We start from the raw sequence: 26,687 nt of genomic DNA, 5'->3' as shown, positions 1-26,687 counted from the left end.
GCAGGGTCCCATTTGGGCCGTCCTCTGCTGCTTTTCCAGGCCACAGACAGGGAGCTGTATGGGAAGTGGAGTAGCCGGGATTGGAGCCGGGGCCCATATGGGATCCTGGCACATAAAGGGAGAGGGCTTTAGATACTGGGCCATGCTGCAGGGCCCGACCTAATATACTTTTAAGACCCTATGCTACTCGGAAATGGGGCAGGAGAGCAGAGGAATCTTCCATCTCCTTAGAATGTGTGAGGGAGACGGGAAGTATAACCTATCAGGAACATAACAGGTAAATCATATACAACAGATTCAAATCAGCATTAGACAATAGTAAAACTACAAAGACACACAGGGGAAATCAAGAGCAATCTTGACAACCACTTAACAGGAGGTCATATGCACAGAGCATAGGAGACCCCAGATGGAGCAGGGGGACAGGAGGAGGCTTTTATCCCAGCCCTAGAGACTCCCGGATCCTCACCAAGGACTATCAGTACGGGCACCAAGGACTACATCCCAATTGCCAAACAGACCACAGGGAATTGGAGTGCTTTCGGAGGCCGAGAACTCTGAGGTCATTCACCCCGTTTGGATCTACCACACAGGGTGGAAGCAGCCTAAATTCTTGCTCGCAGGATACAAGGTCATCAGAATAACAGCCAGAAACCCTGAACGGTCTGCAGAAAAAGAACAGTAAACTTCCTTTGGGACTAGGGAGAGGAGCTTTCTCTGGTCCTTACTTAGTTCCAACTTTGGATCCCCACCATCTCTTGCAATGACCATCAGGGTTGCTCTGGAGTGCCCCCACCCACCCCCCCAAAACACACACACACACACACACACACACACACAAATTAGAGAGAGAACAAGGAAAGCTTAGAACCAGATAGGAAACGGTCAGTGTGGACTCATAAATAACTTACTAGGTAGGACACGAAGATTAGTTACTCCTCACTAAGGTATTAAAAATTTCTCTGCACACCCCTCCTAAAACTGTTATGAACCTCAATTGTTGACATATGCCTTGTTAAAGTTATAATCCAGTTTAGACTATCATAAAATCTGCCAAGTTCAGCAAAATTATGCTTCAACACTATAAACTGCTAAATACTAAAATGAAAATAGACACGAGACAGCTGAATAGTACCCTATAGCCACTTCAAGGTGTATAGCAGCCGGTTCTGTGTATAAACTAAAATTGAAATGTCAATGAAGTAGTCACAGGATGTGGTTAAAAGCCTGCATTTTTTAACATATTGGTTACTCAATACCATGTCAATTAAATCCATAATGTTGTAAATTGTCGTTGATGTTATGTTGTGGCTTTTAATTGATTGGGATGATATTCTGCCAGCTCTGCCTTCAGACCAGAGATAGTCTCCCCAAGTAACCGTTGAATTTAACTGGACAATAAGATGCTGCACCCTATGCTTGGTATATGCTTGCAATAAAAGAATCTTGACTGAATCTGATATGTAATACAGCAACAAGGTGGAGGAATCTACATGGGGGGAGGGTATGGGGAGAGACTGGGGGACCCCCAGAGCCTTTGAAACTGTGTCACATAATGCAATGTAAATAATTAAAAATATATATATTGTAAAAAATTATTTTTCCTTTTAGAGATTTTTATGCTCCAGAGGAATGTTAATTATATACCAATTGGGATCGAAGCAGTGTTATTCAAGACATGACTTTCTATATGCAATTTCAGAAATATGAATTATAAATGTTCATCCCTGTCTCTATACAATAGTTTTTTTGTTTCATAAAAATTTGCAAAGATTATTTGTTTAGGGTCTTCATTGTGTGACAGCAATCTTTGAGTAATGAAGGAACATATAATTTCCTTAATATAAATTGTTTCTTTTCCATTGTGAGAATAGTAATACTGTCTTTAACAGACATACTGGAAGAGCACTCATCAATTTTTGAGCTCACAGACTGATTTCTCATGTTAGTTGTTGCTAATGTCGCTGTGTCCTTTCTCTGCTGTACCAGAAGCCCGTGGAAATGCTGAGATGTCTTAGCATTGGTTATTAAGGCAATGTCCCTTTTTTTCCTCTACATTAATAATGTTTAACATTTTAATCATCTAAGTAACATTGACTTCTGAAAAATTCTAGGCAGTAAGCGAACAGGATATTTTTATGGAAATAAGGAACTCGCATAACATAGGCTTGACTTCCAAGCTGAAGGTGAAGCCAATTTCATGACTTTTTGTTCTACAAGGTCAGGAACTTACAGTAAAACCAAGTGTTAATTTTAAGGAAACATTAAGCCTGTTTATGAATTTGGACGAAAGCTAGGCAAGATTTGGTGGTTTGTGCAGAATTAAACTGTATTTTCAAGATGAGTTAAAAGAAAACATTCTTTGGGAACTCATTTCATTCTGTGTGTACACGAGACCTAAGCCAAACAAAGCAACCTGTCCAAAGTCAACGCGGGATGAGGCTGTCAGATTTCACAGTTTTGATTGTCAATGCAACCATTTATCAGTCAGAGAACTTCATGAATTTGGCATTTTTCATAGTTCCAATTTACTCTAAATAGGAATTAAACATCAGTACAGAAAATGAAACATTTATGGGCAAATTCAGTCCAAATATTTAACTGATTTATATGGAGAATAAACATCATACACACACACACATTAAATAGATTGGAGATGATTGCCAGGTAGATGACGGACAGAGGGCAGCAAAGATGTAGAAGCAGAGTATGCACATATATAGATACAGGTGTATATATAATCACTGGAAATTAGTTTCTAAGGCGATAAAACAAACAAGGTTATACTGTGTTTTTAGTGAAACTGAGGACAAGGTCCAAGAACATCATCTTTGGAATCATACAACAACCTTACTAAACAACCATGATTCTATATTATGGATAAAAATAAAACATTAAAAACTGAAGTACGAGAATTCAAGGACTTTTGCAAGAAGTAGCAAAGATGGGTAGTAAAAAGTGGTACTGTAAACTGCAGATTCTTGTTTTTGTAACATTTAACTTTGGAGCAGTCTGTAATTCTACTCCTTTAGTAAGAGCCATGGAATTATGAAATCACCAGCCTAGCCCAAGAATATCTTCTTTTGACTCACTTGAAATGAAATAGCATTTGAATGCAGCACAGAACTAAGTTTAAGAAGCAAATTAATGGACAAGAAGAAAGTGCACCTTAGAAATTAAAATATTACACATGAAGTTAGCTCCAAAGACCAAAGGAAGGGGAGCGTGCAGAAAACCCAACTTAAGTCTTGAAAGAGAATGACTAGACTGCTTTACAGAAAATATAACAATTTTCTTAAAATTTAATGTGTGCTATTCTAACACTAAAATGAAAAAGAAATAAAACTGGATAAAAGGTTAATGTTATATTCAAATTTAATCAAACTTATTTTACATTATATGCCAACCTCTGTCAATGAAATAATAAAACCCACAAAAACTTGTAAAATGTTTCATTTTCTGTCATGATAAAATTGCTTTCCATTATGTCACCAAGTGGATATTGTGAGCCACATGCATTTTACTGAAAAAACAATCTTCAGTTAGAAAAAGCAAACAGATGGTAAAGTTTTAATAATATTTTCAGATATACTATTTTCTCTAAGTAACTCTGAATCGCAAGATTTTGTTGACAATAAAAAATGCAACATAAGACAGCAAAATTTCCACATAGAAGTAACTTTAATGGTTTCTCAATCAAATTTAAAAATCTCTTCCAATTACTTGGACATTTAAAGTCTCAACACAGAAAAATCCTGTGAATACTTAGAAGGAAGTGAGCTTTAAGAAGAGAAAGATCATGGTAACATTTTATTCAGTTTCCTGCATTTATTCAGTCAATTACTTTTTTTGCAATGTAACGGAAACATTCAATAAAATACATAACATTACATTAAAATGATAAAATTTGCAACCATTACTGACTGAACCAATGTTAATCTTACAAATAAAATTTGAGTTTCTGTTTGCAAACTATAGAACAATGAAATAAACTGATTAGATGAAGAATGTCACATACTAAAACTATATCTGTTTTTATATTATTGAATACAATGTTTAAGTCTATAAGTTTGTTGGAAAATTTCATGTGAAAGCACTTCCTTTAGGATGAAAGGAAGCACGGAGAGGGAGAAGACCACTGAAGCAAACTGAAGATCCAGCCATTGTAGGATGAGGAAGAAGCAGTCAGCAGGGCTACACTCGGATGTTCTAGAAGTTCCCTTATGCCAAAGGAAACGCATTTCCCAGGCAGTGCAAAGATACTGGTATTCAGACTTTGATGTTTGTAAATATGGTGGTTCCTTTTTATGCCAATTTTCTTTTTTAAAGATTTTTCTGTTTGTGTATTACTTGTAAGGTACAAGACAGATTTTCCATCCCGTTGTAGAAACCCCACAAGGCCACAAGAGCCAGGGGTCAGTCAAGTCAAAGCAAGTTGCCCTGACCTCTGGGGCTCCACGAGTGTTGCAAGGGCATAGGAACTTGAACCATCTTTCCCTGCTTTTCCAGGAGCATTATTAGGGAGCTAGAATGGAAACCAAGCAGCTGGAATTCAAATTAGTGGCAAATGATGGATTAACTCTCAATGTCTCAACACTGACCCTAACATTAATTTGACTAGGCTAAGGGGTGCCAAGATAACTTGTAAGCAGTCGCTTGCAATGAGGTACAGCTTCCTGGTTCTTAGGATTTCTTTTTGCAGTGGACTCACATGGTGAAAGAGGTAACAGGTCTCTGTCCAGCCTCTTTTATAAAAGTATATATCCAAATCATTAGGATACTGTTCATAAGGTCTTTATCATCTGGCCCCATCACAATGGGAGTAAGGATTACAACGTATGAATGGGAAGGGAGATATAAACATTCAGACAGCTCTTGGCAGGAGGGGCAAAGGGGAGTTCGACCTTGAGACTTGGGTTGGGAGAGCTCCCAGCAGTGTGGGGGCTACTGGGGGTACCTGAGCTAGGTTGCACTCAATGCTTAGGGCCCTAGCTCAGGTCACCACTGCCAAGTGATGAGCGAGTCTAGAGCTTGCCAAGGCCCGAGATTTTGTTCCTTTCAAAGTAAGTTCATTGTGAAGGGATCTTTCAGGAGTTCAGGTCACTCCTGATGGCTTCACCTACTGCTGCCATCTTGGGCTTGTGGGAGGCCAGAGAGTTAACTGGCAGTGTGCTCTACCCTCTGCCTGTCTGGCAGTGAGCTCTGGGAACTTGGAATTACTGCCTAAGGACATCCTTGGATAAGGCCACTGTACATGTAGGCCAGGAATGAATTCTGAGGGACTCCCAATGACAGGGTCACTGTACTTGCAGGTAAGCAAGGGGACTGAGACCTGGTGGTTTGGAGGGGAAAGACTGGAAGATCTGTATGGGTCAGACTGATTCACATTTGAGTCCTGAATAGGGTTTGTTAGATGGAGCATTTCTGATCACCACAAGCCAGCCCACATGAAAGCTAAGGCTGGGGATCTGTGTAGCAGGGCTGGATCCCAGTACCTGACTGAATGTCAGAATAGGAGATGGATCATATTAGGCAGGGCCATAACATTAACCAACCTGCAAAAGAACAGGGTCCAGAGGTAGACTCTCTGGGGGATATGTGGGCCCAGTCCTGTGGAAATACAAATCCTGCTGGTTAGCTCAAGAGTTGGTGTGGGGATGGGCTAAGTTAGGTGTGACCATGGAACCTGCCATCACCCATGGGTAAAGGAACCAACAATAGTCAGGGCAGATCCAGGCTGCAGCACCCTCATGTGCATCTTAAACAGGTTGTGGAGTGGGCCAAGCTGCAACATTCACCAGCTCATACAAGGCCAAGACAGAAGGACAGGCTATGCCAGGCAAGGAACTAATACCCACGGGCATGCCTGAGATCTGGGCCTGGGAGTAGGTCCAGTGGAGAAATATGAGAAACTCGCCTAGTGGATCATAGCTCCAACTGGTGAGCATATGGTCTAGGCCTGGGGTCAGACAGGCTAGCCAAGGTATCTCCAAATGTTGGCTAATATGTGGGTTGGTTTTGGAAGGGGACAGACCAGGCAGGGCTGAGCAAACCACAGCCCATTGGCAAGTGCAGAAACCAGGCTAGAGTGCAGGTCAGGCCAGGTTAGGCAGTCATGGGCCAGGGATGAAAGCAGATTGAGAAGGGTCAGGCTCCACATTCTGCAAGTGAGAGTTGGGATTGGAGACCGGCCAGGTCAGGCCAGGCTACAGCATCCAAAGCCAAAGGCCATGACAGGTGAGGGACTATGCCAGGCTGGGTCAGAGTAACCACTGGCACATGCAAGATCTATGGCTGGGAATAGGCCTGGTTGGGGAGCTAAAGGGATTCCCTGGCTGGGTTGTAGTTTCCACTGGTGAGCACAGAGGCCAGAGTTGGGGCTGTGTTCTGGTCTGGATATGATTACAGTGTCTGTCAGCACATTTGTGGACTGGGGCTGACATGGGCTGTACTGGGTTAGACTCTAACACCATTGGTACACGTAAGAACCATGGTAGGTGTAGGTCAGGTTAGGTTAGGAATTTGCCCCTACTGAACCAGGTGTGAGCTATGTCTGGGTGTGGACCAAGCTTGGTTGGGTTGTAACACCCAACAATAAAAACAGGAATGGGTTGAAGGCCAGTCATGAAAGGCCACTGTTTCCTGCTAGGACAGGACGCGTACTAAGTAGGGCTGGCCCATGGACCCACCGAAGTGTATGACATCTGGCATTGGGAGAGGTTCTGATGGAAAAGCTTGGGGAACTCCTCTGCTGGGACTCAGTGTCTCCAGATGAGCACAAGAATTACAGTAGGGAGCAGCCCAGCCCAGGCCAGGCAACACTACCCACTGGTATACATTTGGTGCAGAATGGGTGTGAACCAAGCTAGGCAAGTTCATATCACCCACTGGTGAATCTGAGCACCAGAATGGAGTGTAGGTCAGGCTGGTTTCAATTGCAACACATGCCAGTTCACCTGAGGGATGGAAATAGGGGTTGGCTGGGCCAGGCTAGGCTGTAGCCCCCACTAGTGTGAGCTGGAATTGGGGGTGGGCCTGGTTTGGCCCACTGGAAAATCCCAAGTTGAGGCAGGCTATGTCAGACCAAGCCACAACACCCAACCAGCGCACATGGGACCCGGGGGGAAGGGTAAAGCCAGGAGGAGCAGGGTGTGGCGCCCATCCAGGATCACACTCTCATTGGAGAGTGTGAGTTGGAATGGGGCAGACCATACCAGGCAGGGCTGCAACACGTGTTGGCTTCATGTGAGCTGGATCAAGGAAAAGCCAGACTGGGTTACTGTTCCTCTTGGTGTATGCTTGCCAATACAAGGTTTGGCCCAATTCAGTCTGTTGCCCGAATCAGTTCATCCATATACTGGTGGTTCAAATTGCTGGGTCAATTCTGCCTTTAGCCCTGTCTTGTACACAAACCAATGGGTATAGGACCCCAGCCTGATCCATGTGTATTGGCAAGCATACACAAGTATCAGGTCTGCACCACTTCCATTTCAGGTCCATTTCAGGCTTGTGGCCTGGGAAAGCAAAGGAGGACGGCCCAAAGCCTTGGGACCCTGCACCCGCATGGGAGACCCAGAGGAAGCTGCTGGCCCCTGGCTTCAGGTCTGCTCAGCTCTTGAGGTTGCAACCACTGGGAGAGTGAACCAGTAGGTGGAAAATCTTTTCTCTGTCTCTCTTCCTTTGTGTAAAGCTTACTTTCTAATAAAAGATAAATAAATAGATCTTTTGTAAAAGTTACTATCTTTACAAAAACATTGAATATGCTTTCTTTATATTTCTATTCTTTGAATTTATTATGTGAATTTTGCAGATAAAATTGTTAGAAAACTTGAGGTGTTGAAGTGTTTTCTGTATGGCACTGCCTACAGGTAATGAAGCCCAGAGCCCAACTGTATAACCATTTCTCAACGTGTATTTTCACAATGTCTGTCTGCTGCTTAGATTAAAATCCAGGCCATCCTTTCATCAGTCTGGGAAAAGTTTAAGTGGAAGTAGTTGATCAAGTACTTGACAAACACATCTTTACTCTTCTTGCCCCAGAAAGGAGTTCTGCAAAAGGAAAGTGAATCAAAACCTTGAGCAACGCAAGGAATAACCATCATGCTGAGATCTAATTCCCAATTTGGACTCAGATTGCCAGAGTAAAGCTTTTTAACCTGTCTGGACTTTAACCTGTTAGTCTAGTTGCTGCTGTAAGATACCTCCCGTAACTGATTCTACTTAAGTGAGTTCCAAAGGCGTTGGCATCAGGATGTGGTAATTCCACACTGAATCCCCATTCGTTTGACTGGTCTGGAATAAAAAGCAAAATCCAAATCCAAAACACACACACACACACACACACACACACACACACACACACACACACACAGTATGGATTCAGTAATTTCACAGATGTGATTACAAAGTGGTTTCAACATTTGAATGTCTTTTTTTTTTCCTGGCTAGGACGAAGGGAAGGCATTCAAGCAGTGAAAGACAAACAACAAAGAGACCTAAACTCACAGCCTCAAGGCATTTATGTGTTTGTATGCACATGTATATTACAGTCACAGGCAGGTATAACCTCCAGCCACATGTCAACCATAATCGCTTAAGCTAAAATGAGCTTTGGCTGACGGTGTACCATGTGCTCTGCTGCCTTCAGACCCCAAGGACAAAGCAAGTGCTGGAGAGGTTTAGCTCTCGAATCCTGATGCATTTCACCTTGGCAAGTGCTCCACTGAGAACAGTACTAAAATGCAGAAGACCGGAAGTTTTAGTTACCTTCCAATGCCCTGGTTTGACTTCCCACTTACAGAGGAGCCTGTGGCCATAACATTTAGCTGTATAAAAAGGAAGACAATGTCCCTCTTTAAACTCTCCAATTCGCCACTGCGGCTGATGTGTCAAGCCAACAATTTTTCCAGGCTGCTATTAAGAAAATGTTTACACCTGATTTCTCACCCTATCTATTCACTTTCGCTTCTTTTTCCACTTTTCCTCTAATCTCCAAAGACATTCTCAAAGTTTTTTTCATCCTCTCTAGATTGTACTAAACCAAGCAAATACTTTGGGAACAACTCTGCAACACTAGTAGGCACGTCTGATGGTTATAAATGGCTGGCTAATTTGCATCAGCTTCCAAAACCCTTTTTAGTATTTATCTAAATAATTCAAAAACTGTACCTTAAACAGTTGAATTTTTATGCAAGTTACAATCTCACTGTTTCCATAGCGGGGCATCTTTGAGGCATTCATGGTTCATAAACTATAAGACTATGTTTTTTTTAAGCACTAAACTTTGTTTTCAGAGAAAATTGCAAAGATTTTTTGAAAATTACTAAAGTATGAAAGAAAGTCTAATGGAGTTCTTTTTCTCCCTGGGGAGTTTGCTTTCATCTTACTTTTTATATACATGTATATTAGTAAAAATATAGTTAAATGTGAAAAAGGATTATAGAGAATACAAAAAATGTATCAACATTTAATGAAGATTTTTCTCATATCTCTCACTTTCATACCTTTTAGTTTTCTTTAATAATTTGGGAGATATGGCTGGATAAGATTCTTGCCTTTTAAAATATATATACTTTTGGGAAATGTCTAGATTGATCTTAAGAGTCATTTACATTACTCTAAAGATTCAATGTAATATGTTGAAAGAATATTTTGCATATCAGAAGTCTCCACCTACTACAAGCACCAACTTCCCATATGGGCACTGATTTGCATCCTGGCTGAGTCGTTTCTAATCTAGCTCCCTGATGGGATGTTGCACCAGTGTGGAAAACCCATAAGAGGCTCCTGGCTTCGAACCAGCAGACAGAGGATCTGTGTTTCTGTCTCTCATTCTCTCTTAATATCTGCCTTTCTGGGCCCAGCAAGATAGCCTAGTAGCTAAGTCCTCACTTTGTACTTGCAGGGATCCCATATAGGCGCCAGTTCTAATCCCGACCACCTGCTTCCTGCCTGTGACCTGGGAAAGCATTCGAGGACCGCCCAAGGCCTTGGGAGCCTGCATCCGCATAGGAGACCCGGAGGAGGATCCTGGCTTCTTGCTTTGGATCGACTCAGCTCCAGCCATTGCAGCCACTTGGGGAGTGAATCAGCCAACAGAGCTTTCTCCCTGTCTCTCCTCCTCTGTGTAAATCTGGCTTTCCAATTTAAAAAAAAAAAAGCTATTAAAAAAAATCTTAAAAAAAAAACTATTTTAAAAAGGAAGGAAAATGCTACTAAAAAATACATCACCATGGTTTAGTCTCTGCATTTAATTTACCATATTCTGCTATTTTGCCCAGATCCTCTGAAGTGTTTTACCTGCTGGGGTTTGAGATTTTATCCCCTATGTTCTACTTTCTGGTTGCCTGGACATACCTGACACATCAAACAATGCAGAAGGTGTGAGGGGAAGGGATGACTTTTGAGATATTGAAAAGGAAGTTCAAATTGTGAATTTAAATATATATGATGTATTTTATCAAGTGTTTTATTTATTTGAAAAGCAAGAGACAAAAAGAGAAAACAAGAGTTCGAGACCCTACATTTCCCAGTCCCTGCCCCATGTGCCCAAAATACCTAGGAATAGGTTAGGCTCCAGCTGGGAACCATGAGCTCAGTGTAAGTCTACCTTAAATGTACTAGGAACCCAGCCGCAGCTGGCATCACCCTATTCGCCCAGGGCATGCAAGAACAGGAAGCCAGAATTTGGAGCAGAACTTGCACCCAGACAACAACAGCAGACACCAGCATCCCTCCTGCATCCCAATGAGCCGACCACGTGTCCGGCACCATGATGTTCCTTTGTGTTGTCTTTTATAGGCATCCAAACCCACAGTAAATAAAGAACAAAAACAAAAACTGCACACCTTGTTATGCAAGAGAGGATGAGTTGAAATACACTAATTTAAGACTCTTTGAACTGCATTAGCTTGCTCTGGCCTAGAATTCCTAAGGTGAAGCCACTACTGAGTCCACGCACAGTGACCTTGCAAACAAGTGTTTAAGGACATCTGCCTCTTCAATCTTTGCCTTGGTATTCAGAAGCAGAGAAAATCCACACTGTGAACTTAATTTCTTCCCGGCAGGTCTAAATCTCCAACATATTGCTTTTTCCTAGATGTCTGTAGATTGCTGGAGGCAAAGAAATGGACTGTGTAAGTCATCTAAGGACACGTCTTCCGAGCCGTAGGAATTCCACATTGCCCAAGTGTCAGCTTGTCTGTCAAAAGAAATCGAAATGAGGAGGATTCTTCTTCTCTTCCTTCTACTCCTCCTTCCCTGCTTCCTCATGCTTCTTTTTGCTTTTTAAAGCAACATCTGCCACACTGATTACAGAACCTGGAAATAAAGATTTCCTTAATTTTTCATAAAAATGTCATGGCTGAATGAGTAAATCTGAAATGAAATCTGTACATAAGTCATATTATGAGTGAAATAATTCTTCTCAAACTACCCAGAAGGCATTTTGCAGGATTCCAAAATGATGAAACTTCTGCTTAAGTTGCACTGGAGCTAATCATGACACGCTGTGTAAGAAGTGAGTGTGTGTGCTGCTGAGGCGAGCACATGTATAAAAACTGAGTGAATCTCTGTGAATTAAGCAAAAATAATGGATTTTCCTCCATTTATTTACAAGATGATCATTTCTGGCACAGTTCTCACATTGTCAAGAACTTTGGCCGAAGAAGATGTTTGTTTCACTAACTTAGGCAACATTCCTTTGTCCAAAATGTGTATTTATAAACTTAAGCTTCAGTTGTATCAATAAATGAAGCTTTGTTCACAAAAGTCACGAATAATAAAGATTGGCAAAGTAAAGGTGTTACATCATGCACAAAGTACAAAGACTTGCATCCAGCCAAATTTTACTTGGCCAAGGAACAACACCACATGAAGGCCTTGGACTCGCAAGCGATGCACAAACAGAAACTCTTCCTTAAAGGCGTGAGTGTGTACATAGCAAGTGAAAACCAGAAACTGGCTTGTTGAACCCACAGCAGCAATTTCCTTCACTTATTAATAAAGCTGTCATTTTTTAATGACAAAAGGAAAAGTCAGTAATATGAGGATGATGACACTGTTTGACCAAAGCACTGCTTCGAGATGTTTTTCTTGCTCCTATTTACAAATCAAAATGACATGTCAATCCATATATTATTCAAGTGGGTTCACTGGCTTTCTTCTTCCGTTGTCAAGCATTTTATATGTCAGCAGCGCCTCATAATAATGCTTTCATTGGTAGAATTTGTGAATGGCTAAACTTGCAAAGATAGATATCCACAGCTTAGGATATGTTTTATTTCATTCCTATCCTATGAGATGTTACGAAGAATTTGGGAAACAACCACCAGGTTTCAGGCAACAGGATAAGCAAACATGACTTACAGGAACCAATACCGGTAAACAAACAGATCTAACTAGAAAAGGAACACAAGAAAACTTTATACTCATAAACATTTAGGCCACAATCACTAAAAGAAGAAGAAAAGATGGTGAGGATGCTTCGTACGTCCCAGGCATGCTTTCCCAGCAAGGCTGCCCGCAATGCCAGCAGGAAGTGGGCTTCCTACAGCATTCCCAGTCTGCCCAGAACCTCTGAGATTTGGGGTTCCTGGGACTCGTGGTCTGGTTTAGGGGGCAGTCCTCCTATAAACCTTCACTTCTGTCACTGTATCTCAAATAAATAAAATAAGGCTTTTATAGAAGAAATTAGAATAACTTCTTTCATCTTTATTCATGTGTTCAAGAAACTTTAATTGAAAATTCTGTGAGGCATATTTTTGATATAGATTTTGTACATGTTTCTACCCAAGTTTTTTCTTTAGTGTGCTTTTCTTTTGTTCACCAGAAAAATCTACTTTCTTTTTTTTTAAAAAAAAAAGATTTATTTTATTTTTATTGGAAAGGCGGATATACAGAGAGGAGAGACAGAAAGGAAGATCTTCTGTCCGTTGATTCACTCCCCAAGTGAGCGCAACGGCCAGTGCTATGCCGATCCGAAGCCAGGAGCCTCTTCTGGGTCTCCCACGCGGGTGCAGGGTCCCAAAGCCTTGGGCCGTCCTCGACTGCTTTCCCAGGCCACAGGTAGGGAGATGGATGGGAAACAGGGCCGCCAGGACTAGAACCGGCGCCCATATGGGATCGTGGGCGTGCTAGGCGAGGACCTTAACCACTGCGCCACCGCGCCAGGCCCAGAAGAATCTACCTTCTAATGGCATTGACACAAATCAGAACAAAAGCTGGGCATTTAATAACATTCCTGTTTTTTTTAACATTTTGTGTTTTTGTTATGAAATGGTTACTAACTTCATGTTGTCACAGGACCATGCTTAAAATTGACCCAAGTTCTGCCTTATCATTCATAACTTCATGTAATTTTCATATCAGAGCTTAAATCAGTGATGTCAAAGCTGTGATGGGTATTACGATCAGGTCACATTAATTTACAGACAAAGTAAGTAATTCACCAAGGGGAGTTTTTTCTTTGTTTTTTATGAAATCAAGAATCAGGTACTGCTTTTTCAATGAAATTATACATCCCAGTTACCTAACACAAATCACCTAGATTGCACTCAAAATGTATCTATTGAGAAGCACATCTTTTTTTAAGTCATTTATTTTTCATTGGAAGGGTAGTTTTTTCCTACATAGAGAGAAAGATCTTTCGTCCACTGGTTCATTCCACAAATGGCTACAAGTAGGAAGCCTGATGAGAAGTGGAGCAGCTGGGACATGAACCAGCACCCATATGGGATCCCAGTACAGGCAAGGGGAGGATTAGCCAATTGAGCCATTGCGGAAGGCCCAAATAGTTGCATATTTTAAATAGCATATTCCACTTGTACTGATTCTGTGGTAATATTCCTTATGAGTATACCAACTATACGAGCCTTTAACATGTACTTTAAAAAAATAGACCAAAAGAGACACAATAATTTTCTATGCTTTTGCTTTTGTTTCTCCTTATTTTAGCAAAACCAGCTACTACCATAATCCTAATATAACTGCTCCACCACAGAACTGCCTAACTTTGTGAAGACTATGGAATTCTTAAGTCAGATTCCCTGTTACTTCCACCTGAGTTAACCCTGCTGTCTTTATCTTTGCTGCCCTCCTCTGGAATTTTTAGATCACCTGATTCTATTTTCAAATTGAGACTATTCTTTATTCTTGATTCTAGAAGAGACAAACTGAGGGCAGTACAAATGTCAAAAATTTTTTTCTAATACTATATTTATATTCAATTTTTTGGCAGAAGCTAGTAGACAGTGGCAATGTAAAGGAGCTCAGATTATTCTTGCGTGATGCTATGACGGATTTGTGCAATTTGAGCAAATTTACAAACACAAGAAACAGTTTCAGTTTTTGAAAATTTGCAATATTTATTCTCTTAATGTAAATTTTAGTGTATTTCTGTATGCTTTTTGATCAGTCCCAATAAATCACACAAGTATGGAATGCTAATTATGTCAGCATGTCTGCACAACTTCAAACAGTGATATAAAAATAGGGCACAGGTTTCACTTTCCAGAAAAAAAAAAATGTTTAATCTCATAATACTGCCACTTGGTTCCCCTGAAGCAGATCACACCCCACTCTTCCATCTCCCATCTCATGTAACTAGTATACTTTCTTCTGTCCCTTTTGTGATGCAGATGGGTGAAGCTTGTAAAAGCTGGGGTAGAGCAATAATGTTGGCACCTGCTTGAGATCTGATAACAGAGCCGCATGTCTAAGACCCCAAGCCCCATGGTGAATGAAGATGCCCAACACTGGAGGACATCCATGTGCAAAAGTAAGGAACCTCAACAAACCCAATTCATGTCCCGGGTGCTCCACTTCCCTTCTAGTTCTTTGCTTGTGGCTTGAGAAAGCAGTCAAAGAGGTTTCAAAATCTTGGGACCCCAAACTGGCATGGGAGACTCAGAAGAAGCTCCTGATTCCTGGCTTTGGATCAGTTCAGCTCCAGCCATTGTAGCCATTTGGGAAGTGATCCAGCAGATGAAAGATCTTTCTCTTTCTGTCCTTCTCTCCATAAGTCTGCCTTCCCAATAAAAATAAGTAAATCTTTAAAAAAAAATATGACACAGTTATATTTTTAAAAAACCAATTTGGTGCAGTTTTTAATACATGTAAACCTACAGAATTCCTTCCAAATGGAAATTTCTGTCTATAAAACAACCTGTATGTAAACAGCTTTGGTAGCAAATTGCTTTACATACCGAAAGTATGAATGATTGAACTTCAATTCCACTGGCAAGTGAAGCAACACATTTTAAGTCCATAATTTTAAAAAGCTATTGAGCATTGAAAGGAACAAACTGCTGAAACATCCAACAAGTTGAAAGGTTATTGGAAGATGCAATCTGCATTAATAAGTGAAATTCTGAAGATATGCTTTGTATGATTTCACAATGCTGTAATCTTTGAACATCAAAATTATGGGAACAGAAAATAAATTAGTAATTTTGGGTGCTGGGAGTGAAAGAGTGGGTTGCAAAGAAATGCTTAGAGTAATGAAAATTTCATTGTTTGATGGTGATATTCATTACACAACAGTAAACATTTGTATGAACGTGTTTATTTGTATAGCATGTGTTTATCTGCAAAATATGTGTCATTTTATTGAAGATTCAACCCTGTTAGGCCAAGGTTATGTACCACGTCCATAGTCAAGCAAAAAGCACTGCATGTGCACATGAGGACAAGTTGCTGAATATAACAGCTGAGCCAGAAATTTGTTGGTCACAACCTGTCGTCCTTGGAGACAGACCAGGTGCTTCCTGTTTCCAAATGTCTATTAAACTCAAGGAAGCAGGTGTGATTGTTCTTTCATTATTTTCCCCAAAAGGATTAATGAAGAAAATTGTCACTACGGGATGTGAAGTTGCTGAGAAAAACTTTAGAAATAGAGTAAAGGTTAGCAGAAAAAATGTTAGCGATTGCTTGATGAGGTTCCCACAAAGAAATAATAAACAAAGCTTAGGAGTAAACTTCCTTAGCTTTGGTATTTTATATCAATCAGATTCAAAATAAATTCTGTCCAACTTAGTCTGTATTACTTTGAAGCATTAAGTAAAATGTTTTCTTTAGTCTTACTTTGTAAAATCTCTGAAAAGGCAACAACTACTAATTGGCCCTAAACAATAGCTCTTTGATTTTATTTTTTAATTATGAAACGGTACCTAGAACTATACAGAATAAGCTCTTTTGTTGGCAGCTGTATATACCAGAGTTCAGAATTGAGTATGTAGGAAAGGTTTGGCATATGGTTCTGTGATGAAGCAAATGCTTCATGTTCTTGACTACAAAATTCCCTCCAAGGGAGGTGGGCGGTTAGCCTTATACTTAAGACACCTGTCCACATGATAGTACCTGGATTCAGTTCCCAGTCCAGCTCCACTCCAGGATCCTGCTGATACTGGCTCAATTGATTGTGTTGTGTCCTCGCCATGTGGAGGACTGGAACTGCATCCCCTTTGCCTTGCTTCAGCCCTAGCCCAGCCTCAGCAGGTGCATGCGTTGACAGAATACACCAACACAATCCATGAGCTCTCTTTCAACCTCTCAAAAATATTTGCTTTTAAAGCACCTGTTTTAGCTAATTCTCTGTCAGAATGGATTCAAAAAGACTATGTTTATCAGAGATATGCAGCTGCATACGACGGCAGCAAATGGGGTGGTAGAATCATTATGCATGCCTTTCATTATGAACTCTTCTGCAATGGGGCTTATGAACCATACATATCACTTGCTGGAAAATACAAATTTGTACTCCAAGATTCTTTACCACACCCTAGAATTGATTTCTAGTTCTTTCTAGTTTCATTCCCCAACATTTTACATTTTTTCTAGACTTTTTTTGAAATAGGATCTCTTTTTTTACATTGACTTTAATATAAAGTAAAATCCTAAAATCATTGATGAAACCCCTTCCAGCTTTGAGATTCCTGAGCATGTATAGTAAACTGCTGTGAAGTAAACTATATGTCCTCATGGTGCCCATAACTAAATCAAAGTATCAAGAACATTAAAAGTTAAAAATTAAACTTTCAAAATGGCTTTAAAATTGTGTAGAAAGTACCATGTACAGTTCATGTCACATTCAAAAATGATCACTAAGTATTGCTAAGGGTCTACTGTTTCAATTAGGTTATTCAAGCCATTTCTGGTGAGTATAAACATCATATATTCCTATTTAATTACAAAATCTAATTTATGTAGTTATTTTCCCTCTGTGGTGGGTCTTAATTAGACATGGAATGAGTTGTAGGAAGAGAGAAATTCGTTATATCAGAATCTATATCTAGAAGTCAGTACTAATATTCATAAACTTCCTTTGTCAATGCTATCAGATGCTCTAAAATAGCTGGCACTTTAGAAGTAAGGCATGAAGTTGAAGATTTAACTCACGCATACTTGGAAAATATACCTCAATTATGATGTTACTGCATTTTTTAAAAAATCATTGTGACTATTCTACTTTTCTTCTCTTGATGTTTATCACAGCAGCTACAATGCTAGCATCCCAAATGAGTACCACTTCAAGTCCAGGCTGATTCATTTCTGCTACAACTTCCTGGTAGTGCACGTTGGAAAGCAGCAAAAAGTAACAAGTACTTGGGCTGCTGCATCTGCCTGAGAGACCCCCATGACGTTCCAGACGCCTAGCTTTGACCTGGCCATGTGGTGAGCTGTAGAATGGACCCCCAGACAGAAAATCGATCTGTCTCTGTTGCTATGTATGTGTGCTTTGTGTCTACTCCTTGCCTTTCTGCCTTTTAAGTAAACACATCTTCTCTTTAAAAATTGAAGAATATTCATTTAAAGTTTCTTTTAATTTTAATTATTATTACTGGACAGAAGATCTTCCTCTCTGTCTCTCCTCCTTTCTCTATATACCTGACTTTGCAATAAAAATAAATAATTTTTTAAAAACCCCTATATTGTTAACATTTTCAGTTGTTTTGTTGCATATGGATAATAGCTACTTCTTTTGCTTATTCATATTTGTAATTTATATGATGAATAATACTTGTATAATCAAAATAATTGCCTGAATTCAGTGTAACGTTCAAGTTAAATCCTGAGCAAAACAAAATCTATATGAAATAGATGCAAAAAATGATACTATTAATCCATAATTGGTACACATGTGCAAAGCTATTTATCAAGATAATATTGTGCATTACTTATTGGAAAGTCAAGAATGAAGCAGAATGAACACATAGGCCTTGAAAACCAAAGTTAGTTGAAGGCTTTTAACAGCAGAAGGGAACTCCCGCATGAGCTTTCTGAGTAGTTTCACAGGATTACTCATAATAATTACTGTGAGCCGACTCTCACTCCTCAATGGTTGAGAACGCTTTGTGTTTATTCATTCACAGTGAGGTGTAACTCCTACCTTGAAATATCATATAATCAGAACACCTGTTAAGTGCTTCACTATGAGGCAGTATCATTCTGAATGGTTTCATACAAACATGCAACACATTAATACAGTATTCTTAATATCCTTTTTTTTTTTTTTGCAGATGAGACAATTGAGGTAGATAATGAGGTGATTAATTCAAACACTTAGAACTCAACAGTGGCAGATTCAGAGCTAAATACTCAGCTTCTGTTTTCTTCATTATTTTTAAACATTTGATTTTTATTGGAAATTCAGATTTACAGAGAGGAGAGACAGATCCTCTGATGCTGGCTCATCCCCCAAGTGGCTGTGACGGCATGAGCTGAGCTGATCTGAAGCCAGGAGCCAGGAGCTTCTTCTGGGTCTCCCACATGGGTATGGAGTCCCAAGGCTTTGGACCACCCTCATCTGCTTTCCCAGGTCACAAGAAGGAAATTAGATGAGAAGTGGAACATCTGGGACACAAACCAGCACCCATGTGGGATCCCAATTCATTCAAGGCAAGGATTTAGCCACTAGCCTACCACGCTGGGCATGGCTTCCATCTTCTTAACCACCATGTTATACTACTTTTCAAAAGAAGTGTAACAGAAAATCCAATCAACATTGATCCACAGCTTCCTTCTATGTTTAAAAATGTTTTAGTTCGTGTAGGCAAACTCAGGTTTAATTCCTGGACGTTGTTCTTCTTCTCAGAGTCCTCACCCAAGGCTTTTGTGGGACTTGTACTCTAAATCAGCTCATCTCCAAGGTTGACCATGTTGCTTACAATGTACTTGGTAATCTTCCAGGGCCTAGCCCTCCTAGACACACTCAGCACACTGTGATTCAATGGAATTACGTTGATAAAAAGAATAACTTGGAAGAAGAAAAAAATAATCCCGCCAGTCACTAATTACAACCGATTCGCACTTGAGAAAATGACAAAATAATAATTATTAGTTTCCATAAAATATCTAAGCTGAGAGATGAAACAGGTTTTTTTTTTTATTTTTATTCATCTGATGCCTTCTATGCCATTACTCCAACTGCCTTTCTCAAGGTCAGTATTCAAGGAAACATATATATATTCAGAAATGCAGTCTCAAAATCTTACGCCAATACCTAAGTGATTTGAGCATCTTTCTCTGATCTGCGTGAAAGCATCTGAAGTCCTCAAATCCTTTGTTAGCATCCCCTCTGGACAGCTGTGTGGGTTGTTGATAAAACAGAACTCTTACACTTGAAAATCTCGCGGAATAAATAGAGAAAAGATCAAGCTTTGAGAGCAATGTGTTTTTCAAAGAACATTTTAACTTTCCTCAATGACAATTTTTTTTTTTTTATTATTTCAGGGGTCACAGGAATAGTCATTAAAGAGCAAAAGTAAGTGAGTGTGCATTGCTGCAGTTCTCAATCTACTGAAACAGCCTCACCCAGCACAGGCAGTGATTACAATTTACATGACAACCCAAATTTTCTACCTCCAAGCTGTGCGTGTATCCTAAGGCTGTTGTTGAGCAACAAAATTGCCTCAGGTAACTTTGCCCCTGTGCATGAAATTATTTTCAGCACCCTGAAACATAATAAAATATTTTATGTTGGCAAGTTCAAGAAACATTTCTTATCAGTCTGCCTAAGAGTAATTTTTTTTTCAAACCTCTGCTGCCAATCCGATCTAGCCAGCTGAATTTTTAAGGAAGCTTTTACCATATTTTTTGCTCCTTCCAGATACAAGGGCACATGGATACATAAATGACACTACACTTTGAACCGTAATCTCCTTGTTGACACCAGCAAAATTGTACCTAAGGCATGTATAATTCTCTTTGGTTATAAATGTTTGAAAAAAAAACAACATGTCATCAAAGACTAAATGACCTCAGTGTTTAAAATGGCAGGTAACTAATTTTAAAAATGACTTATTTTGACTCCTGGAAGATTCTAGTTTCACATTTTACCAAATATTCAGAAATGTGGGAGCATAATTTAGAAGGCTCCTTTAAGTATTTACTGTATCCTACAATGACATAATGCCTTTCTCCAAAAAGTTCCAAGAATTTATAAGCGTTAACCTGTCTAGGCTAGAATAACAATAGGGCTAACAGATTAGATTAAGAGAAACCCATGGACCTGGAGTGAGGGCTCAGTGGCTAAATTATCACCTTGTACCCACCAGGATCCCATATAGACACCAGTTGATGTCCTGGCTGATCCAGTTCCCATCCAGTTCCTTGATTTTGGCCTGGGAAAGCAGGGGAGGACAGCCAAAAGCCTTCTGACCCTGCACCTGCTTGTGGGAGACCTGGAGGAAGTTCCAGGCCCTGACTTTGAATCAGCTCAGCTCTGACCATTGTGGTCACTTGGACAGTGAACTAGAGGAGAACTCTATCTCTCCTCTCTGTAAAATCTTCCTTTCCTGCAAAATAAATCCTAGAGAGAGACCCATGACTGTGTTGAATATGTGTGCTGTTCTCCTACTTTGTGAGCAGGGGATTAACCTCTGGGTCTTTGAGCAAGGTGCAGTGCAGAAGACAACAAACAAGCATAATTTGAAAATTTCCTCTCAGTCTCTTGATCCTGATCATGACTGGTGTCAACTGAACTATTTTATTCTTATCAATTTATCATATGCCAAGATTATTATGTATAATCGAGAAGTCTGGCAAACAGGCAGCCATATTGGTCAAAACTTTGCGTTACTGAATTAACACATCAGATCATGGTCATGTCATACTTGATGGGTCATTTAGGAAAAGGAAATGTATAAAAGAGAAATAACAAAAGGAAAAGAAAAACAAAAATGCAACACTAAATTGGAGAAGAGTTAGGAAGGAACCTGGTGGAACTGATTTTACTCTTGCCAATAAATTTCCAGCCAGAGATCAGGGATTATTCAAATTCACGTGGTCTCCTGAATGACATTCAAATTCAAACCACGATTTGATTTTCCCTTCTTATTTTCTTTTTTTCTTACTTTATTCCTAGCCCCTTCAATTATCAGCCAATTCAGATAGTGTATTTGCTATTTAGAAACCATATGATACTAAGTGGTGGAGCTGGTTTCATGCACCATGACATAAAGTGTTGAAGTTTTTTCTGAACTTGTGAAAGAATATGGAAAAATGAATGAAAACACAAAGAAAGTGCCACTTCCCCCAGCCGTGCTCTGCAGTTGAGAATGTCTACACACAGGAAATCTGGGCTTCAGTGGGACGTTTTTGAAAAATAAATCAGATTCTCACACACCCATGCAGTCTGAATGAAATTTCAGATTTAGAATGAAAGCTTAGAAGACACTAAGGAAGTTCTGTGGAATTGATTTTTAGCAAATTCTTCACCAAGGAAAGCTATATACAATCCCCCAACAGCAAAAAAATTTCTTCTTTTGTGGCCAAGAAATTATATATTTAGTTTCCAAACTACAGAAATATAATGATCAACTTATTTCAAATTTGAAGCTAAAAACTTTTAAGAGACTCTAAAGGAGTAATATGAATGGAAGACATTACATATAATCTTTTTATCTAAGACTTTTTCTACTATGATTATTGAGATAATTTCAAAAGCTTTATACAGAACATTGGTTAGAGAGTTGTCTGTTTCTTTAAGTGTCTCAATTTCATCTCTCTATTGCATGTTTAATATAAGACTACTTCAAGGGCCCAGAGCTGTAGCCTTGTGGCTAAAGTCTTTGCCTTGCACCCACCGGGATTCCATATGGGTGCTGGTTGTAATCTTGGCAGTCCCGCTTCTCATCCAGTTCCCTGCTTGTGGCCTGGGAAAGCAGTTGAGGACAACCCAAAACTTTGGGACCCTGCACTAGCATGGGAGACCCAGTAGAGGCTCCTGGCTTCGGATTGGTGCAGGTCTGGCCGTTGCGGCCACTTGGGGAGTGAATCATTGGATGGAAGATCTTCCTCTCTGTCCTCTTCTCTGTACATCTGACTTTCCAATGAAAATAAATTAAATCTTTTTTTTAATATTTCAAAAAGTTAAGGATATCAGAACTAAAACGCAAGCTTGTTTTGATGGAAAACATATTCAAATACATGTATACAAAATGTTTAAAGAAGCTCAGCTTGAGAAAAATAGCAAGCATGGACATCACAATGTTTTAGGTTAAGATAACAGTTAGGATGACCATACCCCATACACAAATATCTGGGATTGATTCTACTTTCCACATCCAATTCTGTTTTCTGCTAATGAACCTGGGCTCTAGCAGATGTTGGTCCAAGTATCTGACCCATGGACACCCATGTAAGAGACTGCAAAGGAGTTCCTACCTGGCTCAGCCCTGATTTGGGCATTTGGGAAGCAACCAGACTGGATGATCTTCTCCCTGCCCCTCTTCCTGCCCCACGCCTCTCCCTTACTCCTCCTTTCCCTCTTCCCTCTCTCTCTCCTCTCCCACTTACCCTTTGGGAATTTGGGGTGTGGGGGTCAATTTTGTTTCTATTGTGAAAGCAGGCAAGCAATGTTTGCAGCACCAAAGTAGTGTGATCTGTGAGATGAGTTGGATTCATCCAACCATTTCATTTTCTTGCTGGATAATTCGAGACAAAGCACTGATTCTCATCCAATTTCTTTCGTCTCAGCTAAACAGGAAGCATGAAACAGCCCCCCATTTGGGAGTGTGTGCATCCGTGAGACCCCGCATGTTTTATGCCTAGCAGTTTCAGGATAAATAGTAGGTCTTCTGTAAGTGATGTGTGTGATTATAATTTTATTTATGATGAAGAGATTTTCTACATTCCCTGCATTGCTTGCAGATTTCCCTGCTGACAAGGTCATGGGGCTGTATCCTGTGGGGCTTACGTTGCAAAGGATGAGTAAGAAGAGAAAGAAATCATATGTCTGGATTTTTTTTTTTTTACTGTCTTATAATCATGATCTAAAGCTGAACTAGAACAATGCAATCTACTTTCAACCATTGCTGCTTTTTCAACTCCAGTCAGAAATACGACTCTCCTCAACCTCAGACAGTGAGATGATTGAGATATATATATATATATATATATATATATATATATTATTTCTAGTGAGGCATAGCATAAGCAGAAATGGGAATAAATCAGTGCAGGCAGAAACGATAGAGACCTCCACGCAGAAGTTATAGGGCTCTTGAGTGACATCTGTATTGGGACACACGGCAAACTGGAAACCAGCAACACCAACCAGCCTACCAGAAATGTAAGACAGACATTGACTTTAAAGATAGATTTATTTATTTATTTATTTATTTATTTAGTTAGTTAGTTATTTATTTATTGGAAAATTTGATATACACAGAGCAGGAGAGACAGATCTCTGTCCTCTGGTTCACTCCCCAAGTGGCTACAACAGCTGGAGCTGAGCCGATCTGAAGCCAGAAGCCAGAAGCTTCTTCCAGGTCTCCCATATGGGTGCAGGGACCCAAGGCTAACAAGTTAATTCTGCAGCAAAACTGTTGATTCACAGTGCTCAAATCTGAATATTTTTAAGCCATTACGCTTAGTGGCCACAAATAGACCACAAGTTGGGGAATGCACAGTAGACCAACTGGATTCCTCCTCACAATTTCAGAATTCAGCAGACTCCCCTTTCTCCACCGTCTCCGGCATCCTGATGATCTCTGGACACATTGGGTGTGTGAGCATCTGCCTTGCCCATCTTCTCGGAGGATGGGGTCGGTGACTGCCTTCATGTTCCGTCTGCTTTCCTCAGGGCAGAGGACAAGGGCTGTATGAACAGGTTACACACACTTGTCCTGTGGTGCCAGACAGCTTGAGCGGTTCCTTTCCTGTCCCTACCCATGAACAACTTACTGATTCAAACTTGTCCTCAATTTTAGACATTTCCAAATCACTTATACCTAAAGATCTGCAAGCGAGTCCTTACAGCTAGTCCAAACTCGTATAGCCTTTTGTAACACGATGTGGTCCTACAGTATGCTTCATGTCTATGTCAGCCAATTACTCTTCTCCTATGAAAAGCAGGCACCCATTTCCACTTATCACACATCCACGTTCCTGAGGACAAGTATGAAATCCCCCTATCAATCTCTCATTAAGCTCTACCTCGTGCTTGCATGGAGTTGGGGCTCTGTGTGTCTGAAGTTCATCTCCTCCTCTGGCAATTCCAGTTTTATACAGACACCTCAGATCTCTCCACGGGATTCTGTGAGAACATTTCTAATGTTAGCCTGCCTGACAGTGCAAAGAAGATAAATAACTACTCCCCTGCCCACACTCCTACGAGGGAAAGGGGAAAAACTGCATGCACTTTGCTTCTACACATGTGATTCAAGGAAATCGCCTCCTTGACTTCTAGGTGAATACTAGGCACTGGCCCAGTTCTTTTCTTGTTCCTGAGTCCTGGACGTGTGCATCTAGGAGCTAGGTCTTCCAAGGACAGGGAAACCTTATTGTCTTACTATAGTTTTAATGTGTGTCCCCTAAAATTCATGTATTGGCCACTTGGTACCTGATGTAATATTATTAGTGACATTTGGAGGTAGGATCTTGTGGAAATGATTAAGGTTAGATAAGGCCATCGGCCTGTGCCATCTGTTGGCATGACTTCTTGGAGTGATCTCAGCATGCACCCATGTTATAATGCAATGAGAAAGCATTTGCCACATGATTTACAGATGCATGCACGATGCTCTTGAAGTTAACCTCCAGAACACCAAACAGCCTTCTCTCCTTCATAAATCACCTAGTCTTAGAAATTTTGTTACAACAAGAAGACACATCTGTTATCCTGAATTGAGACTTAGCTGAAAACTCTAAGAGGACAAGAAAACTCCACCTTGTGTTTTGTTATAAATGATGTAAGTTTATTTGAACCATTATGCAAATTGCGACACCAATCAAGATTTCTAAATGTCGAACTTGGTACAGAAATCCACGAGACATGTTCAGCGTTTTCTCGTCTTAAAACTGAAGTTGCCTGAAACAAAACCTGCTTATACTCAATTTCTCTTGTCTATTTATTCCTGTATATCTTTATTTGTAACACCAAATTCTTATCTTGAAGAAAAATAGAGTAGAAGATAGAGAAGAAGAGGCCCTGAAGGGGAAAACCAGAGAGAAAAAGAGGGCAGAATGTGAAGGGAGGTTCAAAATTTTTAGATAATTTTATCCTACTACTCTGAATTGTACATGCAACTTTTTTCCTGAAAGAAAATAAAACTTCAAGTGATCAATGATGTTTCCTGCTCTTGGTGACATGACCTACATCATAGAGTGGTTGTGTGCTTGCAGAAGTATTTTAAAAACAACATATGTGACTTTATCCTGAATAACATCAGAAGCAGTCTTCTGAGAAACCATCATTCTATGCTGAGTCTGGGAGGTTGTTTCCCACTGAGCCTGAACTTGAAGTGCTGCGCCTGACTGCAGGCTGGCTGGGTGACACCCTCTGGCATCTACTGGCAACAGTCAGTAAGCCTGGGGATGAAGGAGCTTTCAAAGATTTGTGCCAGGTGCCTGGAGAGTCTCAAAATGCATACAACTCAAGGATTTAAAAAAATCATCATATCAGCAGTTAGGTTAGATATCCATCAGAGATTAAACGTTTTAACATGTTTTTCTTACATGGTCTGTAGTTTTATTAATCCTGCCAACCTTGAGTTGTACAACCGTTAAGTTTGTCTTACAGGTGATCTTCTGACTCATTGATTTCTACCTTTGAGCTGGAAAATCTGTAAATAGTGTTTCCTTATCTTGAGTCACCTACTGTGTCTCTGGCAGATAACTACAGCATATTTTACATTCATGATATTTTATATATTTAATTGTGAGTTATGGACCATAGCTTGGTATTATTTTAACTCTTCTTAACACAGCAGTGCTGCTGTGCACAATCCTTTTGTGTGTGTTTTGTACAGCAGGCTTTAAAGAATGAAAACTAAAGGTGCTAAACATATATATGCTCTCACTTTTCTTCATATAGACAAAAAGTGGATTACAAGATTTAAGAAATTTCAATTCCATACTCAGGAAGAGAATTCTCAACATTAAGACACAATGTGGACAAGCAATTCAAAAGTCTTCCAATGCAAGAGTAAAGAAAAAAAAATGAGTGAGATCAAAATGATGTTAAAAATGACCAACAGGTCTCACTACTCTGGAGTTTTCGCTTACCAAGTTAAACAACGTCAACCACACAGTACCAACTGTCTCTCCTTTCTGTTTGCGTCTCACGACACTTTTACTCTTTTTTTAGTGTAGATCTTTCTAACGCAATATTGAAAAAAGAGTTTACTTAGACCCCATAGGTTTACGTCTTATGACCTCTACCACACATATACAAGAGAGAAAAAGAG

At 40.0% G+C, this 26,687-nt stretch overlaps 1 pseudogene; it reads left to right on the top strand.

Annotated features, from left to right (window-relative positions):
• Window positions 1-26,687, top strand: part of LOC121144976 — a 115,006-nt pseudogene that overhangs the window by 25,629 nt on the left and 62,690 nt on the right.

The sequence above is a fragment of the Ochotona curzoniae genome, unplaced genomic scaffold (assembly GCF_017591425.1).
Source record: "Ochotona curzoniae isolate NIBS_2020 unplaced genomic scaffold, NIBS_Ocur_1.0 scaffold_3208, whole genome shotgun sequence".
NCBI classification, from domain to species: Eukaryota; Metazoa; Chordata; class Mammalia; order Lagomorpha; family Ochotonidae; genus Ochotona; species Ochotona curzoniae.
This window is presented reverse-complemented; position numbering and strand designations above follow the sequence as displayed.